The following is a 20,366-nucleotide window of genomic DNA, read 5'->3' as shown; positions in this document are numbered from 1 at the left end:
TAGGGGTGGGGACAGGCCCCCAGGGCAGAAGGTGGGTCCCTATCTGGGCCTGCAGAAGCTCATTGCTACAGTTGCAAGGGCTTAGGGATTGAGGGGTTTGTGTCATCTTAAATCGAGGATGTTGTGTGAGAAAGGAGCAGGGGCCCCTGGGAGCAGAGTATGCTGGCAGGGCAGGGCGGGGTCAGGGTGGGCACGTGGAGGCCCAGGAGCCCTGGGGCGGTACCCAGAGGAGGCAGCTCCAACTGTCAGCCCCAGGGCACTGGGGGTCTTGGCGCTGACCCTGTTGGCTGCCAGTCTGGGTGTCTAACCCAAAGCTGCCCGCGGCTCCCAAGCTCTTGGAGCTCCAGCTGCCTTGGCACTGCCCCCCCACCCCCCGCCCTGGCCCAGCCCTCCCTTGGGGATTTCAAGAATAACAAGTCACAGCCTGAGCCCTCCATGGACGGCCCCACCCCCACGCCATCCCAAAATGTTCCTCCCTAAACCAGCAGTGGTGGGGCGGGGGGTGTCCAGGGTGGGACCCCCCTCCTCATCCCGCTCCAGGGCCCCTGCTCTGCTGGTGCATCTGCAGCCCACCCTTGGGCTTCAGCTGGGGTCTCCTCCAAGTCTCTCCAGCCCGTCCCTACCTCCAGGCCTTTGCACCTGTTCTCCTGCTACCTTCCCACGGTCAGGATCACAGCCACGAGCCTGCCCTCCAGCCCCCACCTCCTCCCCGTGGGCCCACGTTTGCTTGTCAGTTTGCGGGTTGTGGCCTGTGTCTGCTCTGCCACTGGTGTCTCAGCGCCCACGTGACCCTGCTCTGCAGTAGGCCTTCTGAGCGTCCGTTGAGAACTCAGGCCATGGTGCCAGCCACTCTGCCATCAGGAGCTGGGGGCTGGAGTGACTCAGGAAAGCTCTCTGGGGAGTTCCTGTTGTGGCTCAGTGGTTAACAAATCCGACTAGGAACCATGAGGTTGCAGGTTCCATCCTTGGCCTTACTCAGTGGGTTAAGGATCCAGCATTGCCGTGAGCTGTGCTGTGGGTCGCAGATGCGGCTTGGATCTGATGTGGCTGTGGCTGTGGTGTAGGCTGGCGGCTACAGCTCCGATTGGACCCCTAGTCTGGGAACCTCCATATGCCGCGGGAGCGGCCCAAGAAATGGCAAAAAGACAGGGAAAAAAAAAAAAACGGAAAGCTCTCTGGGTCCAGTTTCCTCATGGAGAGTGAGGAAAGCAGAATGTCCTGTCCAGAGACCGCCTCCTTGCCCCTCCCCAGCCTCTGAATGCAGAAGCCCTTGGGGGGAGGCGGCCTGGGGTGTCACGTGGCACCCTCAGTGGCTTTCCCTCGGGACCTGTAGGGGTGGGGCCCGCCCCAGTGGAAGGTTCGTCAGACAGGAGAGTCAAGAAGGGAAATTTCCACTTTTCTTAAGAAACCCCAAGCTGCTCAGTCTGGGTGGGGCGGCCCAATCCTGAGCTCCAGCTTCACCGCTGGGAGGGTCACCTCACCTCTTCCTGGCGCCCCGGACCTAGCCGTGCAGGCCGACCGTGCTGAAGGCTCGCAGGGACCTTGAGGGAATCCTGACATCTGGGCCAAGGCAGGGCCCCCTCAACCTGTCTTGTCCCCCAGACCTCCCAAGGTGTGGACAGAGGTGGCCCGAAGTCCCGCAGAGGGTGGGCCCCCCCTCCCCTCCCCTCCCCTCCCCTCCCCTCCCCTCCTGCTGGCCAGCCCCCGGCTTCCCCGCACTTCCTGGGGGCATCGTGGTCCCCAACTGAGTGGCCGCCTCAGCTCCATCACAGGCACAGGGGACCTCAGAAGTGGCTGCTGGGGACAGGAAGGCCTTCCTCCCTTCAGGCCGGGTAGGGGTTCCTGAGGCAAGGCCCTGGACAGAGGTTTGGGGTCTCAAACTTCTGGAGAGGGGGGGTCTTGGGCCCTGGGAGGAGACTCAGAGCCCTGGGGCAGGTGTGCCCCGACTGGAGGTATGGGACAGGAGGGGCCTGTGGAACTGACCCCCTATGTGGGGGACACAGGCCCAGAAGCTGTCCTTCGTAGGGGCCATGTCCACCCCCTACTTGGGATTCGTTGGAAGAGCGTCTCCGTCCTCCTGGCCAAGGGGGTTTGGGGCAGAGCTGGCTTCTTAGGAAAAAGTGCTTCTGCGTCGCCCGAGCATGTGCTCAAGGATCCGCCTCAGCTCGTACGGTGCCCTGCACCCGCCTCCCGGGACGAGAACCTTCCTGCCCAGCCTCGACGTCGCAAGAGAACGTGCTCAGAGCAGCTCTGGCTTTATTCCCTCTGCCTCTATATCCTGGGGGTGGGAGGTAGGCCAGCCCCCAGTCCGCACGGCTCTCCCCCACGGTGGGCACGCGGGGGTTGGTGGGGGGGCTGGTGGTCCCCAGACTTCAGCACACCAAGCCCCAGAGTGACGGCCCTGTGAGGCGGGCCCCGTCAGCCCCAGGGAAGCCCCGTGGGTCTGTGATGAATGAGCGCCCTAGCTGACCCACGGACAGTGGGTGAAGGGGTGGCTGGTGGGCCGGAGGGAAGCCCAGCCCTCGGCCCCTGGCACAGAAGGCAGCTGGAGGGGCCCAAGGGCCGTGGAGCATGGAAGGGGGGTCCTGAGGGAGAGGGGCCCCCAGAGCAAGGCCCTTGAGTGGGTTGGAGGGTCCTGGGGTGACTGAGGCCCCCTTCCCATCACGGGTGATCAGAGGACCCTGAGAGCCCAGGAGAGGGTAACAGGTCTTCCTGTATCAGGGGGTCCCAGAGGTGGGGATTGCTGGGGTGGCCCGGGGGGAGGCAGGGCGGAGTGACAGGGGGACGGCGCTCCTCCCGCCAGGGTGAAGGTGTGCGGGGGGGTGGGGACACACCAGCTGGAGATGGCTCCCGTGCAGCCCAGGTCCAGGCTGAGAAGGAACAGGCAAGACCCAGGGCCAGCCTGTGGCGGGTGGGCTCACCAGGCCGCCCGGAGCAGCGCCCACAGCAGGCTGGCCGAGGTGCTGGCCCACAGGGCCCCGAGGTTGCCCGGCAGGCCTGCAGCGGCGCTGCTGTTACACTGGCTGCCCTGACAGCAGGAGACGGAGAGGGTGTGGCCGTCGGAGGACACGGTGCTGTTGGGGCACGTCGGGGCGCAGGACTTCATGACCAGGATGCCGCTGGGACAGGCTGCGGAGAGAGGGGCGCGGGTCCATGGGCACCTGCTCTGTGCACTCCCACCCAGCCTTCTCCCCAGGAGTCCTGCAGCCTGGGGCCGCCGGCACCCACCGCGGGCACAGCTGCCTCTGGGCTCCAGGGGCTTGCGTCTGAGAGCCCCGCAGAGCCTTCGGGTCCTTTCTCGGGGCCTGTGGCCCTGGGGAGTCCGTCCCATCTCCCCCCAGACCAGGCTCCTGTGTGACCCCTGGGGCCAGGGAGTGAGGCAGGGCTCTCCTCTGCCCTCTGACAGGTGTGGGGGTTCTTCCTGCTTCTGGGTTTCGGGGTCCAGAGGGAATGCCAGGCCCTGCGCTCACCCCTGTCCCTTTTGGGGGCTGGAAAGCCTTAGGAAATGGTGGGTGAGGAGTTGGAGGGACACAGGCAGCCCAGATGGCAGATTTTAGAGCCTCCCATCCCCAAGGGGAGGGGAAGGTGCCGGGGCAGCCGGGCCGGTGAGGCCCCTGGGACGGAGTCGCTGGCTCGGCTTCTGCGCCCACACAGCGAGGCTGGGAGCTGCGCAGGGTTCCCGAGACGAGGGCGCGGACAGCTCGGAGCCCAGTGCTGCTGGGTCGGTGTGACAGCTGCCTCCCTCACGTCCTCTTGGGAACAGGCTGGCAACAGTGACTCCGACCCAGAGAGCAGAGAGGGCAGAGGGTCTCCCTCGAGCTGCCTCAGTTTCCTCATCCAGAGAATGTGGACGCCAAGAGGACCAGTTTCTGCGACAGGGCATTCGATGGATTCATGCCTGCGTGGCCTTGAGAGCACTCTGAGTGGATGTTCGTTTTTAGGGGCGATGTTTAGGGGGCACCACCAGTGCGGGGAAGGCCCGTGCCCTCTAAGGCCTTGGCCAAAAAGAGAGAGGACGTGGCCAGAGAGGGCTGCCTGGCCAGCCAGGTGGCTGGACGGACAGATGCAGCAGACGGACAGCGGGCAGTGGGCTGAGGGCGGGGCGTCTGAGGAAAGCCCCCGCCCCGGGGATGGAGCCGTGAGCTGTCTGGGGGCCTGGTCCCGTCCAGGGTGGAAGAGCTGAGCCCGTGGGGGGTCCCAGACTGCTGGGAGCGCCAGGGAGAGCAGGGCCCCCTTGGTCCCTCTCACTTTTAGGTCACTGTTTTCTGGCCACCTCCCGCCAGCGGGCCCTTTGAGCCCGGGAACCTTGTGGTCTTTGCCTGGTACCAGGGCCGGGGTGCTCAGGAGCCATCTGCCAGGTCCCTGAGGGGAGGGGCAGCTCCTGGCTGTGGCCCCAGCAGCCGGAAGCGGGGGGGGGTGTCCCCTGGCCCCTGAGAAGGTGACAGGCTAGGGTCTCTAGGTAGGGTCTTTCTCTGCCTGACAGACAGGGGAGGGTCCGTGGGGCACTAGGGGTGCCCTGCTCCCACATAGCATCTCTGGGCTGAGCCGAGGCTCATGGTCCCCTGAGGGGGTGGGGAGACAGACCCCAGCCTGGTCTCGTGGGGGTCCCCCTGTAATGAGGCCCAGCTGCCAGGGCCTCTCGTCATTGGTGGACGGGGGACGGGAGGCCAAAGGGTGGGCTCTGGCTGAGGCTGCCCTGCTGCTTGAGGAGGGCCTGGGGCCACTGCAAGAGGAGACCGTGCCCACCCCCCTGCGGAGAAGGAAGTGCTGCCCACGCAGCCGCCCAGGCCTGGCCCTCACCCCACCAGCGTCCTCCCCCAAGGGCGGAAGCTCCTGGGACCCCTTCATTTCGGCCCCGTCCTATCCCCGCCACCCCTTCCTGCCCAGCTGTGCACTCTGAGCAGACCCCCACCAGGCGACCCTGCCTGTCCCTGTCACCATGAGCCCGACTCGGCGCTCCAACCTGAGGGGTGTCCCAGGAGGGAGGAGGAAGGGGCGGGCCTGCGCTGGGGGCGTGGGGGCCCCGGGCAATTCCCACGAGGCGGGGAAAGGCGGGCTGGAGCACCGGCACTGGGAGGGGCCCTGGGGCGTGGCGCGAGGCCCGGAGCGGGGGAGGCACACTGGCCAGGCCGCCCTGCGGGGCTGCGATCGAGGCCAGGCCTTCCGGGCATCACCGTCCCTCCGTGCCCACCTCTTGCCAAATCCACGTACCGCCGGCTCCCTCCCACCCAAACACCTCCCGTGGGCTTGAGCTGGGAGGCCCACATTGGGGCCTTGCCGTGACACTGCCGTGGGGCTGCTGAAAGGTTTCGTCTTCCCGGGCCCTGGCGTGGATGTGTGAGTGTTGCACGGAAAGGCTGTGGTCCCCGCCCCTTCAGCCCCCCGGGGGAGGCCCCACTGTGGGGTGATGGGGTGGCAGAGGCCAGCGTGGGGGGTACTCACTGCCCTGAGAAACCACACAATACTTGTTGGGTGGGGCACATGCCACCAGTGGCTTGCAGGGCTCCCGGCCACAGCAGCGCAGGGCCCGGGCTGGGGGAGGAAGCGCAGGCCCAGGGTCAGTCCAGGCTGGGGGCTCTGGCAGCCATCAGGGTGGGCGGCCTGGGGGGGGCCATGCCTGCTCTCCTCCCTCCCTGAAGAGGTGTTCTTGGCCCCCTGGGATGGGCTGAGGGGCTCGGGATCTGGTGGCAGTGACCAGCGTGGCCCACTGGCCCTCTGGGCCACAGGGCCTCACCTACAAGAAAGGATCAGTGGCAGCTGAAGCCGGTCAGCTTTGCACAAAGCCTGGCTCCTGCCCCTCCAGCCTGCACCCGGGCTCCGGCCCGGATACTGCCTGGAGCCTTCGGGTCCCAAGACTTTGCACACAGTCAGTGCTAAGGCTGCTTCTAACAGGAAAGAAAGGTCTCCCTTTGTGCCTGGGGCCAGCGACCCCACTCCAGGCTGATCGGTGGGGCGTCCGCTGCGAAAGGTCTGGCCCTGGCCACCCCCGAATGCGGTGTGGCCTGTCCAGTCCTGCCAACAAGGAAACCAGGACAAAGCACCTGGCCTGGAGACCCCGCAGGCCGCCCGGGGGTGGCCACCCAGGTGCAGTGTGTAGCCGGGTGAGATGGAGCAGAGCGTGCAACGGACACTCAGTGGGCACCTGATCCAGAGGTAGCAGGGACTTGACGGAGGCGGTGCCGTCGGGGAGGCTTCCTGGGGCCACAGCCGGCAGCCGCGCCTGGACGGATGGATGGGTCTGTACTCGTTGTCGGGGGAAAGACCCTTTGCCGAAGGTGCAGCGGGTGGGTCCGGGCCAGCGGAGAGCAGGCTGTGAGGGCTCAGGAGCTGTGACAGGGCAGGCGGGCAGGTGGGCAAGCCAGCGGCACCTTGCCTGGCTGGCAGTGGGGGCTGTGCTGCAGGAAAGGTCGCCTCTCCACCAGGTGTGGGGGGGTGCCCTGTGGGGGTGTCCTTGGCACACGTGGGTCAGCTGATGCCAAGCTGACCCTTTCGTGAAGCGTCAGGGCGCTTGTGGCTCAGCCGTGGGCAAAGCTGGGGGTCGAGCACAGACCCTTGGAGCCCCCACCCCAGGCTGCTCAGAGTTCTGGAACTCCCGGAGGAGAACAGGCCCCTCCGTCTGAGGGTGACCCCGGCCGCTCCCAGTGCCCTGTGTGCAGCGGAGTCCTGGGTGGTGGGGCCGAGAGACACTCTGAGGTGCCTCTGAACAAGAGTCTTACTGTGCCTCAGTTTCCCCCACAGGGGTCCAGTCGGTCCCTGTATCCTTGGGCTGTGCCGGGAACTAATAGGTGAGTACTCCAAAGAGCCAGGAGCAGTGCCCGGGAGCAGCGGCCGGTTCCCCAGCAGGTGTCCAGTGTCAGCCTCCTACAGCAAAGCCAAGCCGGCTCCCCTCTCCTCTCCCACAGCTCCACCCGGACCATGGGCGGGGGGCGCTCTGAGCAGGGCCTCCGGGGGCCTTCCAGCCCCGGCTCTTCACCTCTGCACCCAGCTCTCCTCTGGCAGGGCCCCCTTCCAGCTGCAGGCCCCTCCTCTTCCCTCTCCCCCACCCCGGGCGTCCCCAGACGGCTGGAGGCTCCACCCCAGCCCCGCACCCCGACCAAGCCCAGCGGAAGCCCAGGATGGTAATTATTCAGCTGGCAAGCACAAGCTGAATCACCCACTCCCCAGGCCCCATTTCCGGTGACCCCAAAAAGCAGCAGGCACTCCTGGCCAAGGTCATAAAGCCAGGCCATCAGGCAGGGCCAGAGCTGGGACTGACCAAATCCTTCTCCTGATTTTCGGCGTGGAGTGTCCCGCAGCCCAGGAATCCCCTTTGTCCCAAGAAAACAGGACAGTTGGTCACCGTGGCCGGAACCCAGGTCCCACTGCCTGGCCCAGAGCTCTGAAGCATCACTGGGGTCTTCTGTCCCCTGCAGAGGAAGGGCCCTAGGTCCCCATGTCCAGCTGGTCAGGGAGCAGCCCCAGGGCCTCTCCTCCTGCCCCCGGAAGCCCCCCAGGCAGGCCGACGCCGCAGAGCCTCAGACCGGAGGCAGCCTTGCCCGGTACCTGCCCGACCCCCTCCCTCCCAGCTCGTGTCCCTTACCCAGGTCAGTGCACAGAGCAGCCAGAAGCAGAAACACCAGGAGTGGCTTCATCGTGGGGCATCCATCAGCTGGGCCTGGGGAGCGGCCAGCGGCAGGTGTCTTTATAGGGCTGGTTCTCCGCCCTGCGGACCTAGTAATTTAGATGGAGATGAGCTTGGGCTGGCCGCCCAGCCTGACTCATACGACTGGGGGGCCCCCCTTTGCCCCACCCCAGGGGCTGCCGGGGTTCCCAGAAGGTCTCCTGTGCCCCCTCTCTTCCTGTCCCTCTGTCCCAAGCCATCGGGCTCACTGTCCCTGCAGCTGTCACGAGGCCCCTGGTTGAGCTGGGAGGAAGGAGAGACGGGCGTGCTAGTCTGTGGGTGACAGTCCGCTTTGGAGGGCCCTGGAGACATGGCCCTCCCCTGGGGTCTGGGGGACACAGCGGTCTCCTCCGCACCCCTCCCTAGGGCCAGGGTGGGCAGGGAGACACCAGACTGATTTGAATGGGGACATGGAGGCCCCACAGGCCGGAAGTTTTTGACCAGCGTGGCTCAACGTGGAGAGTACAGAGGCCACCCAGGCTCTGGTGAAATGGTGCCTCCCCCTTGGAGAGCTGGCTGGGACCCGAGACTCCGCATTCCTAGCAAGCTCCTTGGGTGCTGGTGCTGGTGCTGCTGGTCCTGGGGCCAAATGGCCCGGGCCGCACAGAACCAGAGGCACAGCCCCACGTCCCACGGGAGCTGAACTGCGGCCCCTCGGGCTCCAGGCCAGGCTCAGGGACCGTGCCTGATGAGGGTGCCTGGCAGGACGATGCAGCCAACAGCCTGCGCCCGGTGGGCTGCCCTGAGTCAGGGTCTTGGAGCGGGAGCTCATAGGTCTACTCCGTCCCCTCCCAGGGCCACCAGCCTCTCTCCTAGGGGCTACAGTCCCCTCCCCAGGAACCACAGCTGCCCTCTGGGTCACAGTCTGCTGAGGGCCCACGACAGCCCTCTCTGAGTAGCTGCCTCCCCATCGGCCTGCAGGGGAGACTCTCACACGCCTCCAGGCCCTCCCTCACCCAGGACGGGCTGGTGCCCTTTCCCGGGGCCCTGGTTGTGGGGCCCTTTACTATCCACCCACAGGGGATGGGCTGGCTGCTGGGTGCCCATCCCAGGTCCAAGTGTGGCACAGGGTGGTTGTGGGGGCAGGGGGAGCGCTGGCGCATAGGCTGGGGGCCACTTGCATGTGTGTCGGGCCCTTGCCGTGCAGGTGGGTCAGGTCTCAGGCTGGGCCAGGCTTTCTCTGTGCTGCCAAGGAGCCTGGAACTGAAAGTCAGGCTAGACTGTCCTGTTTGTTTTCGTGGCGCATTGGTCAGTGCTGTTTTATTTATCTATTTATTTATCTTTGGTCTTTTTGCCTTTTCTAGGGCCACTCCCGCGGCATATGGAGGTTCCCAGGCTAGGGGTCGAATCAGAGCTGTAGCCACCGGCCTACGCCAGAGCCACAGCAACGCGGGATCCTAGCCGCATCTGCGACTTACACCACAGCTCACGGCAATGCCGGATCGTTAACCCACTGAGCAAGGGCAGGGATCAAACCCGCAACCTCATGGTTCCTAGTCGGATTCGTTCACCACTGCGCCATGACGCGAATTCCAGTGCTGTTTTATTTTAACTGTTTTTAAGCTTCTTTTAGAACCTTCCTGTATTAGGCCATAGGGTATGTGGGCGCCCATTCGTTCCAAACCCCGTAAGATAAGGGAGGGTAAGGAACCAGAGCTCTGACCACCTCCCCGAAAATGAGTCTGTGTCCTGAGCTGGACGGACCGTGACTGAGCAACGCCAGGGTCCACTGCATGCTCTCCACTCTGCTTGTCTCCATCCACGGCGCCCACTCCAGCCCTCCTCACCCCATCCCTCCTCTCCACGCTATCTGGACCACTCCAACCACATCACCCACTCCATCCACTCCATCCACACCATCCACTCCATCCACATCACCCACTCCATCCACTCCATCCACTCCATCCACTCCATCCTCACCACCCACTCCATCCACTCCATCCACTCCATCCACACCATCCACTCCATCCTCTCCATCCACTCCATCCACACCATCCACTCCATCCACTCCATCCACTCCATCCACACCATCCTCTCCATCCTCTCCATCCACTCCATCCTCTCCATCCTCACCATCCACTCCATCCTCTCCATCCACTCCATCCTCACCACCCACTCCATCCACTCCATCCACTCCATCCTCACCACCCACTCCATCCACTCCATCCACTCCATCCACTCCATCCTCACCACCCACTCCATCCACTCCATCCACTCCATCCACACCATCCACTCCATCCTCTCCATACACTCCATCCTCACCATCCACTCCATCCACTCCATCCACTCCATCCACACCATCCACTCCATCCTCTCCATCCACTCCATCCACACCATCCACTCCATCCACTCCATCCACTCCATCCACACCATCCTCTCCATCCTCTCCATCCACTCCATCCACTCCATCCTCACCATCCACTCCATCCTCTCCATCCACTCCATCCACACCATCCTCTCCATCCACTCCATCCACTCCATCCTCACCATCCACTCCATCCTCTCCATCCTCACCATCCACTCCATCCACTCCATCCACTCCATCCACTCCATCCCCTCCATCCACTCCATCCACTCCATCCTCACCATCCACTCCATCCACTCCATCCACTCCATCCACTCCATCCACACCATCCACTCCATCCACACCATCCACACCATCCTCTCCATCCACTCCATCCACACCATCCACTCCATCCACACCATCCACTCCATCCTCTCCATCCTCACCACCCACTCCATCCACTCCATCCTCACCATCCACACCATCCACTCCATCCACTCCATCCACTCCACCCACTCCATCCACTCCATCCACTCCACCCACACCATCCTCTCCATCCTCTCCATCCACACCATCCACTCCATCCTCTCCATCCACTCCATCCTCTCCACCCACTCCATCCTCTCCATCCACTCCACCCACACCATCCTCTCCATCCTCACCATCCACTCCATCCACTCCATCCTCTCCATCCACTCCATCCTCTCCATCCACTCCATCCACACCATCCACTCCATCCACTCCACCCACTCCATCCTCTCCATCCACTCCATCCACTCCACCCACTCCATCCTCTCCATCCACTCCACCCACACCATCCTCTCCATCCTCTCCATCCACTCCATCCACACCATCCACTCCATCCACTCCATCCACTCCATCCTCACCATCCACTCCATCCACTCCATCCTCTCCATCCACTCCATCCACTCCATCCACTCCATCCTCTCCATCCACTCCATCCTCTCCATCCACTCCATCCACTCCATCCACTCCATCCACTCCATCCACTCCACCCACTCCATCCTCTCCATCCACTCCACCCACACCATCCTCTCCATCCTCTCCATCCACTCCATCCACACCATCCACTCCATCCACTCCATCCACTCCATCCTCACCATCCACTCCATCCACTCCATCCTCTCCATCCACTCCATCCTCACCATCCACTCCATCCACTCCATCCACTCCATCCACTCCATCCACTCCATCCTCTCCATCCACTCCATCCTCACCATCCACACCATCCACTCCATCCACTCCATCCTCACCATCCACTCCATCCACTCCATCCTCTCCATCCACTCCATCCACTCCATCCTCTCCATCCACTCCATCCTCTCCATCCACTCCATCCACTCCATCCACTCCATCCTCTCCATCCACTCCATCCACTCCATCCACTCAATCCTCTCCATCCACACCATCCACTCCATCCTCTCCATCCACTCCATCCTCTCCATCCACTCCATCCACACCATCCACTCCATCCACTCCATCCTCACCATCCACTTCATCCACTCCATCCTCACCATCCACTCCATCCTCTCCATCCACTCCATCCTCTCCATCCACTCCATCCACTCCATCCACTCCATCCACTCCATCCACTCCATCCTCTCCATCCACTCCATCCACTCCATCCACTCCATCCACTCCATCCACTCCATCCTCACCACCCACTCCATCCACTCCATCCTCACCATCCACTCCATCCTCTCCATCCACTCCATCCTCTCCATCCACTCCATCCACTCCATCCACACCATCCACTCCATCCTCTCCATCCACTCCATCCTCTCCATCCTCTCCATCCACTCCATCCACTCCATCCTCTCCACCCACTCCATCCACTCCATCCTCACCATCCACTCCATCCTCTCCATCCACTCCATCCACTCCATCCACACCATCCACTCCATCCTCTCCATCCACTCCATCCTCTCCATCCTCTCCATCCACTCCATCCTCTCCATCCACTCCATCCACTCCATCCACACCATCCACTCCATCCTCTCCATCCACTCCATCCACTCCATCCTCTCCATCCACTACATCCACTCCATCCTCTCCATCCACTCCATCCACTCCAACCACATCACCCACTCCATCCACTCCATCCTCTCCATCCACTCCATCCTCACCACCCACTCCACCCACACCATCCTCTCCATCCTCTCCATCCACTCCATCCACTCCATCCTCACCATCCACTCCATCCACTCCATCCACTCCATCCTCTCCATCCACTCCACCCACTCCATCCTCTCCATCCACTCCATCCTCTCCATCCACACCATCCACTCCATCCTCTCCATCCACTCCATCCTCTCCATCCACTCCATCCTCTCCATCCTCACCATCCACTCCATCCTCTCCATCCTCTCCATCCTCTCCATCCACTCCATCCACTCCAACCACATCACCCACTCCATCCACTCCATCCACTCCATCCTCACCACCCACTCCACCCACACCATCCACTCCATCCTCACCATCCACTCCATCCTCACCATCCACTCCATCCACTCCATCCTCTCCATCCTCACCATCCACTCCATCCACTCCATCCACTCCATCCTCTCCATCCACTCCATCCTCTCCATCCACTCCATCCACTCCATCCACTCCATCCTCACCATCCACTCCATCCACTCCATCCTCTCCATCCACTCCATCCACTCCATCCACTCCATCCTCTCCATCCACTCCATCCTCACCATCCACTCCATCCACTCCATCCACTCCATCCTCTCCATCCACTCCATCCACTCCATCCTCTCCATCCACTCCATCCACACCATCCACTCCATCCTCTCCATCCACTCCATCCACACCATCCACTCCATCCACACCATCCACTCCATCCTCACCACCCACTCCATCCACTCCATCCTCACCATCCACACCATCCACTCCATCCACTCCACCCTCTCCATCCACTCCACCCACACCATCCTCTCCATCCTCTCCATCCACACCATCCACTCCATCCTCTCCATCCTCACCACCCACTCCATCCACTCCATCCTCTCCATCCACTCCATCCACTCCATCCTCTCCATCCACTCCATCCACTCCACCCACTCCATCCTCTCCATCCTCACCACCCACTCCATCCACTCCATCCACTCCATCCACACCATCCACTCCATCCACACCATCCACTCCATCGTCACCACCCACTCCATCCACTCCATCCTCACCATCCACACCATCCTCTCCATCCTCTCCATCCACACCATCCACTCCATCCACTCCATCCACTCCATCCACTCCATCCTCTCCATCCACTCCATCCTCTCCATCCACTCCATCCACTCCATCCTCACCATCCACACCATCCTCTCCATCCACTCCATCCTCACCATCCACTCCATCCACTCCATCCACTCCATCCACTCCATCCTCTCCATCCACTCCATCCTCTCCATCCACTCCATCCTCACCACCCACTCCATCCTCTCCATCCACTCCATCCTCACCATCCTCACCATCCACTCCATCCACACCATCCACTCCATCCTCTCCATCCACTCCATCCACTCCATCCACTCCATCCTCACCATCCTCTCCATCCACTCCATCCACTCCATCCACTCCATCCTCTCCATCCACTCCATCCACTCCATCCACTCCATCCTCACCATCCTCTCCATCCACTCCATCCTCACCATCCTCTCCATCCACTCCATCCACTCCATCCTCTCCATCCACTCCATCCACTCCATCCACTCCATCCTCTCCATCCACTCCATCCACTCCATCCACTCCATCCTCACCATCCTCTCCATCCACTCCATCCACTCCATCCACACCATCCACTCCATCCTCTCCATACACTCCATCCTCACCATCCACTCCATCCACTCCATCCACACCACCCACTCCATCCACTCCATCCACACCATCCACTCCATCCACTCCATCCTCACCACCCACTCCATCCACTCCATCCACTCCATCCTCACCACCCACTCCATCCACTCCATCCACTCCATCCACTCCATCCTCACCACCCACTCCATCCACTCCATCCACTCCATCCACACCATCCACTCCATCCTCTCCATACACTCCATCCTCACCATCCACTCCATCCACTCCATCCACACCATCCACTCCATCCACTCCATCCACTCCATCCACACCATCCTCTCCATCCTCTCCATCCACTCCATCCACTCCATCCTCACCATCCACTCCATCCTCTCCATCCTCACCATCCACTCCATCCACTCCATCCACTCCATCCACTCCATCCCCTCCATCCACTCCATCCACTCCATCCTCACCATCCACTCCATCCACTCCATCCACTCCATCCACTCCATCCACACCATCCACTCCATCCACACCATCCACACCATCCTCTCCATCCACTCCATCCACACCATCCACTCCATCCACACCATCCACTCCATCCTCTCCATCCTCACCACCCACTCCATCCACTCCATCCTCACCATCCACACCATCCACTCCATCCACTCCATCCACTCCACCCACTCCATCCACTCCATCCACTCCACCCACACCATCCTCTCCATCCTCTCCATCCACACCATCCACTCCATCCTCTCCATCCACTCCATCCTCTCCATCCACTCCATCCACTCCACCCACTCCATCCTCTCCATCCACTCCACCCACACCATCCTCTCCATCCTCACCATCCACTCCATCCACTCCATCCTCTCCATCCACTCCATCCTCTCCATCCACTCCATCCACACCATCCACTCCATCCACTCCACCCACTCCATCCTCTCCATCCACTCCATCCACTCCACCCACTCCATCCTCTCCATCCACTCCACCCACACCATCCTCTCCATCCTCTCCATCCACTCCATCCACACCATCCACTCCATCCACTCCATCCACTCCATCCTCACCATCCACTCCATCCACTCCATCCTCTCCATCCACTCCATCCACTCCATCCACTCCATCCTCTCCATCCACTCCATCCTCTCCATCCACTCCATCCACTCCATCCACTCCATCCACTCCATCCACTCCACCCACTCCATCCTCTCCATCCACTCCACCCACACCATCCTCTCCATCCTCTCCATCCACTCCATCCACACCATCCACTCCATCCACTCCATCCACTCCATCCTCACCATCCACTCCATCCACTCCATCCTCTCCATCCACTCCATCCTCACCATCCACTCCATCCACTCCATCCACTCCATCCACTCCATCCACTCCATCCTCTCCATCCACTCCATCCTCACCATCCACACCATCCACTCCATCCACTCCATCCTCACCATCCACTCCATCCACTCCATCCTCTCCATCCACTCCATCCACTCCATCCTCTCCATCCACTCCATCCTCTCCATCCACTCCATCCACTCCATCCACTCCATCCTCTCCATCCACTCCATGCACTCCATCCACTCCATCCTCTCCATCCACACCATCCACTCCATCCTCTCCATCCACTCCATCCTCTCCATCCACTCCATCCACACCATCCACTCCATCCAATCCATCCTCACCATCCACTTCATCCACTCCATCCACTCCATCCACTCCATCCTCTCCATCCACTCCATCCTCTCCATCCACTCCATCCACTCCATCCACTCCATCCACTCCATCCACTCCATCCTCTCCATCCACTCCATCCACTCCATCCACTCCATCCACTCCATCCACTCCATCCTCACCACCCACTCCATCCACTCCATCCTCACCATCCACTCCATCCTCTCCATCCACTCCATCCTCTCCATCCACTCCATCCACTCCATCCACACCATCCACTCCATCCTCTCCATCCACTCCATCCTCTCCATCCTCTCCATCCACTCCATCCACTCCATCCTCTCCACCCACTCCATCCACTCCATCCTCACCATCCACTCCATCCTCTCCATCCACTCCATCCACTCCATCCACACCATCCACTCCATCCTCTCCATCCACTCCATCCTCTCCATCCTCTCCATCCACTCCATCCTCTCCATCCACTCCATCCACTCCATCCACACCATCCACTCCATCCTCTCCATCCACTCCATCCACTCCATCCTCTCCATCCACTACATCCACTCCATCCTCTCCATCCACTCCATCCACTCCAACCACATCACCCACTCCATCCACTCCATCCTCTCCATCCACTCCATCCTCACCACCCACTCCACCCACACCATCCTCTCCATCCTCTCCATCCACTCCATCCACTCCATCCTCACCATCCACTCCATCCACTCCATCCACTCCATCCTCTCCATCCACTCCACCCACTCCATCCTCTCCATCCACTCCATCCTCTCCATCCACACCATCCACTCCATCCTCTCCATCCACTCCATCCTCTCCATCCACTCCATCCTCTCCATCCTCACCATCCACTCCATCCTCTCCATCCTCTCCATCCTCTCCATCCACTCCATCCACTCCAACCACATCACCCACTCCATCCACTCCATCCACTCCATCCTCACCACCCACTCCACCCACACCATCCACTCCATCCTCACCATCCACTCCATCCTCACCATCCACTCCATCCACTCCATCCTCTCCATCCTCACCATCCACTCCATCCACTCCATCCACTCCATCCTCTCCATCCACTCCATCCTCTCCATCCACTCCATCCACTCCATCCACTCCATCCTCACCATCCACTCCATCCACTCCATCCTCTCCATCCACTCCATCCACTCCATCCACTCCATCCTCTCCATCCACTCCATCCTCACCATCCACTCCATCCACTCCATCCACTCCATCCTCTCCATCCACTCCATCCACTCCATCCTCTCCATCCACTCCATCCACACCATCCACTCCATCCTCTCCATCCACTCCATCCACACCATCCACTCCATCCACACCATCCACTCCATCCTCACCACCCACTCCATCCACTCCATCCTCACCATCCACACCATCCACTCCATCCACTCCACCCTCTCCATCCACTCCACCCACACCATCCTCTCCATCCTCTCCATCCACACCATCCACTCCATCCTCTCCATCCTCACCACCCACTCCATCCACTCCATCCTCTCCATCCACTCCATCCACTCCATCCTCTCCATCCACTCCATCCACTCCACCCACTCCATCCTCTCCATCCTCACCACCCACTCCATCCACTCCATCCACTCCATCCACACCATCCACTCCATCCACACCATCCACTCCATCGTCACCACCCACTCCATCCACTCCATCCTCACCATCCACACCATCCTCTCCATCCTCTCCATCCACACCATCCACTCCATCCACTCCATCCACTCCATCCACTCCATCCTCTCCATCCACTCCATCCTCTCCATCCACTCCATCCACTCCATCCTCACCATCCACACCATCCTCTCCATCCACTCCATCCTCACCATCCACTCCATCCACTCCATCCACTCCATCCACTCCATCCTCTCCATCCACTCCATCCTCTCCATCCACTCCATCCTCACCACCCACTCCATCCTCTCCATCCACTCCATCCTCACCATCCTCACCATCCACTCCATCCACACCATCCACTCCATCCTCTCCATCCACTCCATCCACTCCATCCACTCCATCCTCACCATCCTCTCCATCCACTCCATCCACTCCATCCACTCCATCCTCTCCATCCACTCCATCCACTCCATCCACTCCATCCTCACCATCCTCTCCATCCACTCCATCCACTCCATCCACTCCATCCTCTCCATCCACTCCATCCTCTCCATCCACTCCATCCACTCCATCCACTCCATCCTCACGATCCACTCCATCCACTCCATCCTCACCATCCACTTCATCCACTCCATCCTCACCATCCACTCCATCCACTCCATCCACTCCATCCTCTCCATCCACTCCATCCACTCCATCCTCTCCATCCACTCCATCCACTCCATCCACTCCATCCTCACCATCCACTCCATCCTCTCCATCCACTCCATCCTCTCCATCCACTCCATCCACTCCATCCACACCATCCACTCCATCCTCTCCATCCACTCCATCCTCTCCATCCTCTCCATCCACTCCATCCACTCCATCCACTCCATCCACTCCATCCTCTCCATCCACTCCATCCTCACCATCCACTCCATCCACTCCATCCACTCCATCCACTCCATCCTCACCATCCTCACCATCCACTCCATCCTCTCCATCCACTCCATCCACTCCATCCACTACATCCTCTCCACCCACTCCACCCACACCATCCACTCCATCCTCACCATCCTCACCATCCACTCCATCCACTCCATCCACTCCATCCTCTCCATCCACTCCATCCTCACCATCCTCACCATCCACTCCATCCACTCCATCCACTCCATCCACTCCATCCTCTCCATCCACTCCATCCACACCATCTACTCCATCCTCTCCATCCACTCCATCCACTCCATCCACTCCATCCACTCCATCCTCTCCATCCACTCCATCCTCTCCATCCACTCCATCCACTCCATCCACTCCATCCTCACCATCCACTCCATCCACTCCATCCTCACCATCCACTTCATCCACTCCATCCTCACCATCCACTCCATCCTCTCCATCCACTCCATCCTCTCCATCCACTCCACCCACACCATCCACTCCATCCTCACCATCCTCACCATCCACTCCATCCACTCCATCCACTCCATCCTCTCCATCCACTCCATCCTCACCATCCTCACCATCCACTCCATCCACTCCATCCACTCCATCCACTCCATCCTCTCCATCCACTCCATCCACACCATCCACTCCATCCTCTCCATCCACTCCATCCTCACCATCCTCACCATCCACTCCATCCACTCCATCCACTCCATCCTCTCCATCCTCTCCATCCACTCCATCCTCACCATCCTCACCATCCACTCCATCCACACCATCCACTCCATCCTCTCCATCCACTCCATCCACTCCATCCACTCCATCCTCACCATCCTCTCCATCCACTCCATCCACTCCATCCACTCCATCCTCTCCATCCACTCCATCCACTCCATCCTCTCCATCCACTCCATCCACTCCACCCACTCCATCCTCTCCATCCTCACCACCCACTCCATCCACTCCATCCTCTCCATCCACTCCATCCACTCCATCCTCTCCATCCACTCCATCCACTCCACCCACTCCATCCTCTCCATCCTCACCACCCACTCCATCCACTCCATCCACTCCATCCACACCATCCACTCCATCCACACCATCCACTCCATCGTCACCACCCACTCCATCCACTCCATCCTCACCATCCACACCATCCTCTCCATCCTCTCCATCCACACCATCCACTCCATCCACTCCATCCACTCCATCCACTCCATCCTCTCCATCCACTCCATCCTCTCCATCCACTCCATCCACTCCATCCTCACCATCCACACCATCCTCTCCATCCACTCCATCCTCACCATCCACTCCATCCACTCCATCCACTCCATCCACTCCATCCTCTCCATCCACTCCATCCTCTCCATCCACTCCATCCTCACCACCCACTCCATCCTCTCCATCCACTCCATCCTCACCATCCTCACCATCCACTCCATCCACACCTTCCACTCCATCCTCTCCATCCACTCCATCCACTCCATCCACTCCATCCTCACCATCCTCTCCATCCACTCCATCCACTCCATCCACTCCATCCTCTCCATCCACTCCATCCACTCCATCCACTCCATCCTCACCATCCTCTCCATCCACTCCATCCACTCCATCCACTCCATCCTCTCCATCCACTCCATCCTCTCCATCCACTCCATCCACTCCATCCACTCCATCCTCACGATCCACTCCATCCACTCCATCCTCACCATCCACTTCATCCACTCCATCCTCACCATCCACTCCATCCACTCCATCCACTCCATCCACTCCATCCACTCCATCCACTCCATCCTCTCCATCCACTCCATCCACTCCATCCACTCCATCCTCACCATCCACTCCATCCTCTCCATCCACTCCATCCTCTCCATCCACTCCATCCACTCCATCCACACCATCCACTCCATCCTCTCCATCCACTCCATCCTCTCCATCCTCTCCATCCACTCCATCCACTCCATCCACTCCATCCTCTCCATCCACTCCATCCTCACCATCCACTCCATCCACTCCATCCACTCCATCCACTCCATCCTCACCATCCTCACCATCCACTCCATCCTCTCCATCCATTCCATCCACTCCATCCACTACATCCTCTCCACCCACTCCACCCACACCATCCACTCCATCCTCACCATCCTCACCATCCACTCCATCCACTCCATCCACTCCATCCTCTCCATCCACTCCATCCTCACCATCCTCACCATCCACTCCATCCACTCCATCCACTCCATCCACTCCATCCTCTCCATCCACTCCATCCACACCATCTACTCCATCCTCTCCATCCACTCCATCCACTCCATC

The 20,366-nt window shown here is 60.4% G+C and overlaps 1 long non-coding RNA gene across 1 annotated transcript in view; it reads right to left on the bottom strand.

The window, feature by feature from the left end:
• Positions 1 to 2,768: 2,768 nt before the first annotated feature.
• LOC110260400 (uncharacterized) overlaps positions 2,769 to 20,366 on the bottom strand; it is a 29,729-nt gene continuing 12,131 nt past the window's right edge. Inside the window, exons 2-3 of the long non-coding RNA XR_014842882.1 lie at positions 7,580 to 7,710; positions 2,769 to 3,129 (exon numbers count right to left, since the gene is read on the bottom strand). This is a non-coding gene — a long non-coding RNA (uncharacterized LOC110260400). The remainder of the gene's footprint in view (positions 3,130 to 7,579; positions 7,711 to 20,366) is intronic.

Source organism: Sus scrofa, chromosome 4 (genome assembly GCF_054392235.1).
Source record: "Sus scrofa isolate SSC_HxYL_T2T_F1_AM1 chromosome 4, Sscrofa_HxYL_maternal_Yorkshire_Landrace_v2.0, whole genome shotgun sequence".
In the NCBI taxonomy this organism is placed as follows: domain Eukaryota; kingdom Metazoa; phylum Chordata; class Mammalia; order Artiodactyla; family Suidae; genus Sus; species Sus scrofa.
This window is presented reverse-complemented; position numbering and strand designations above follow the sequence as displayed.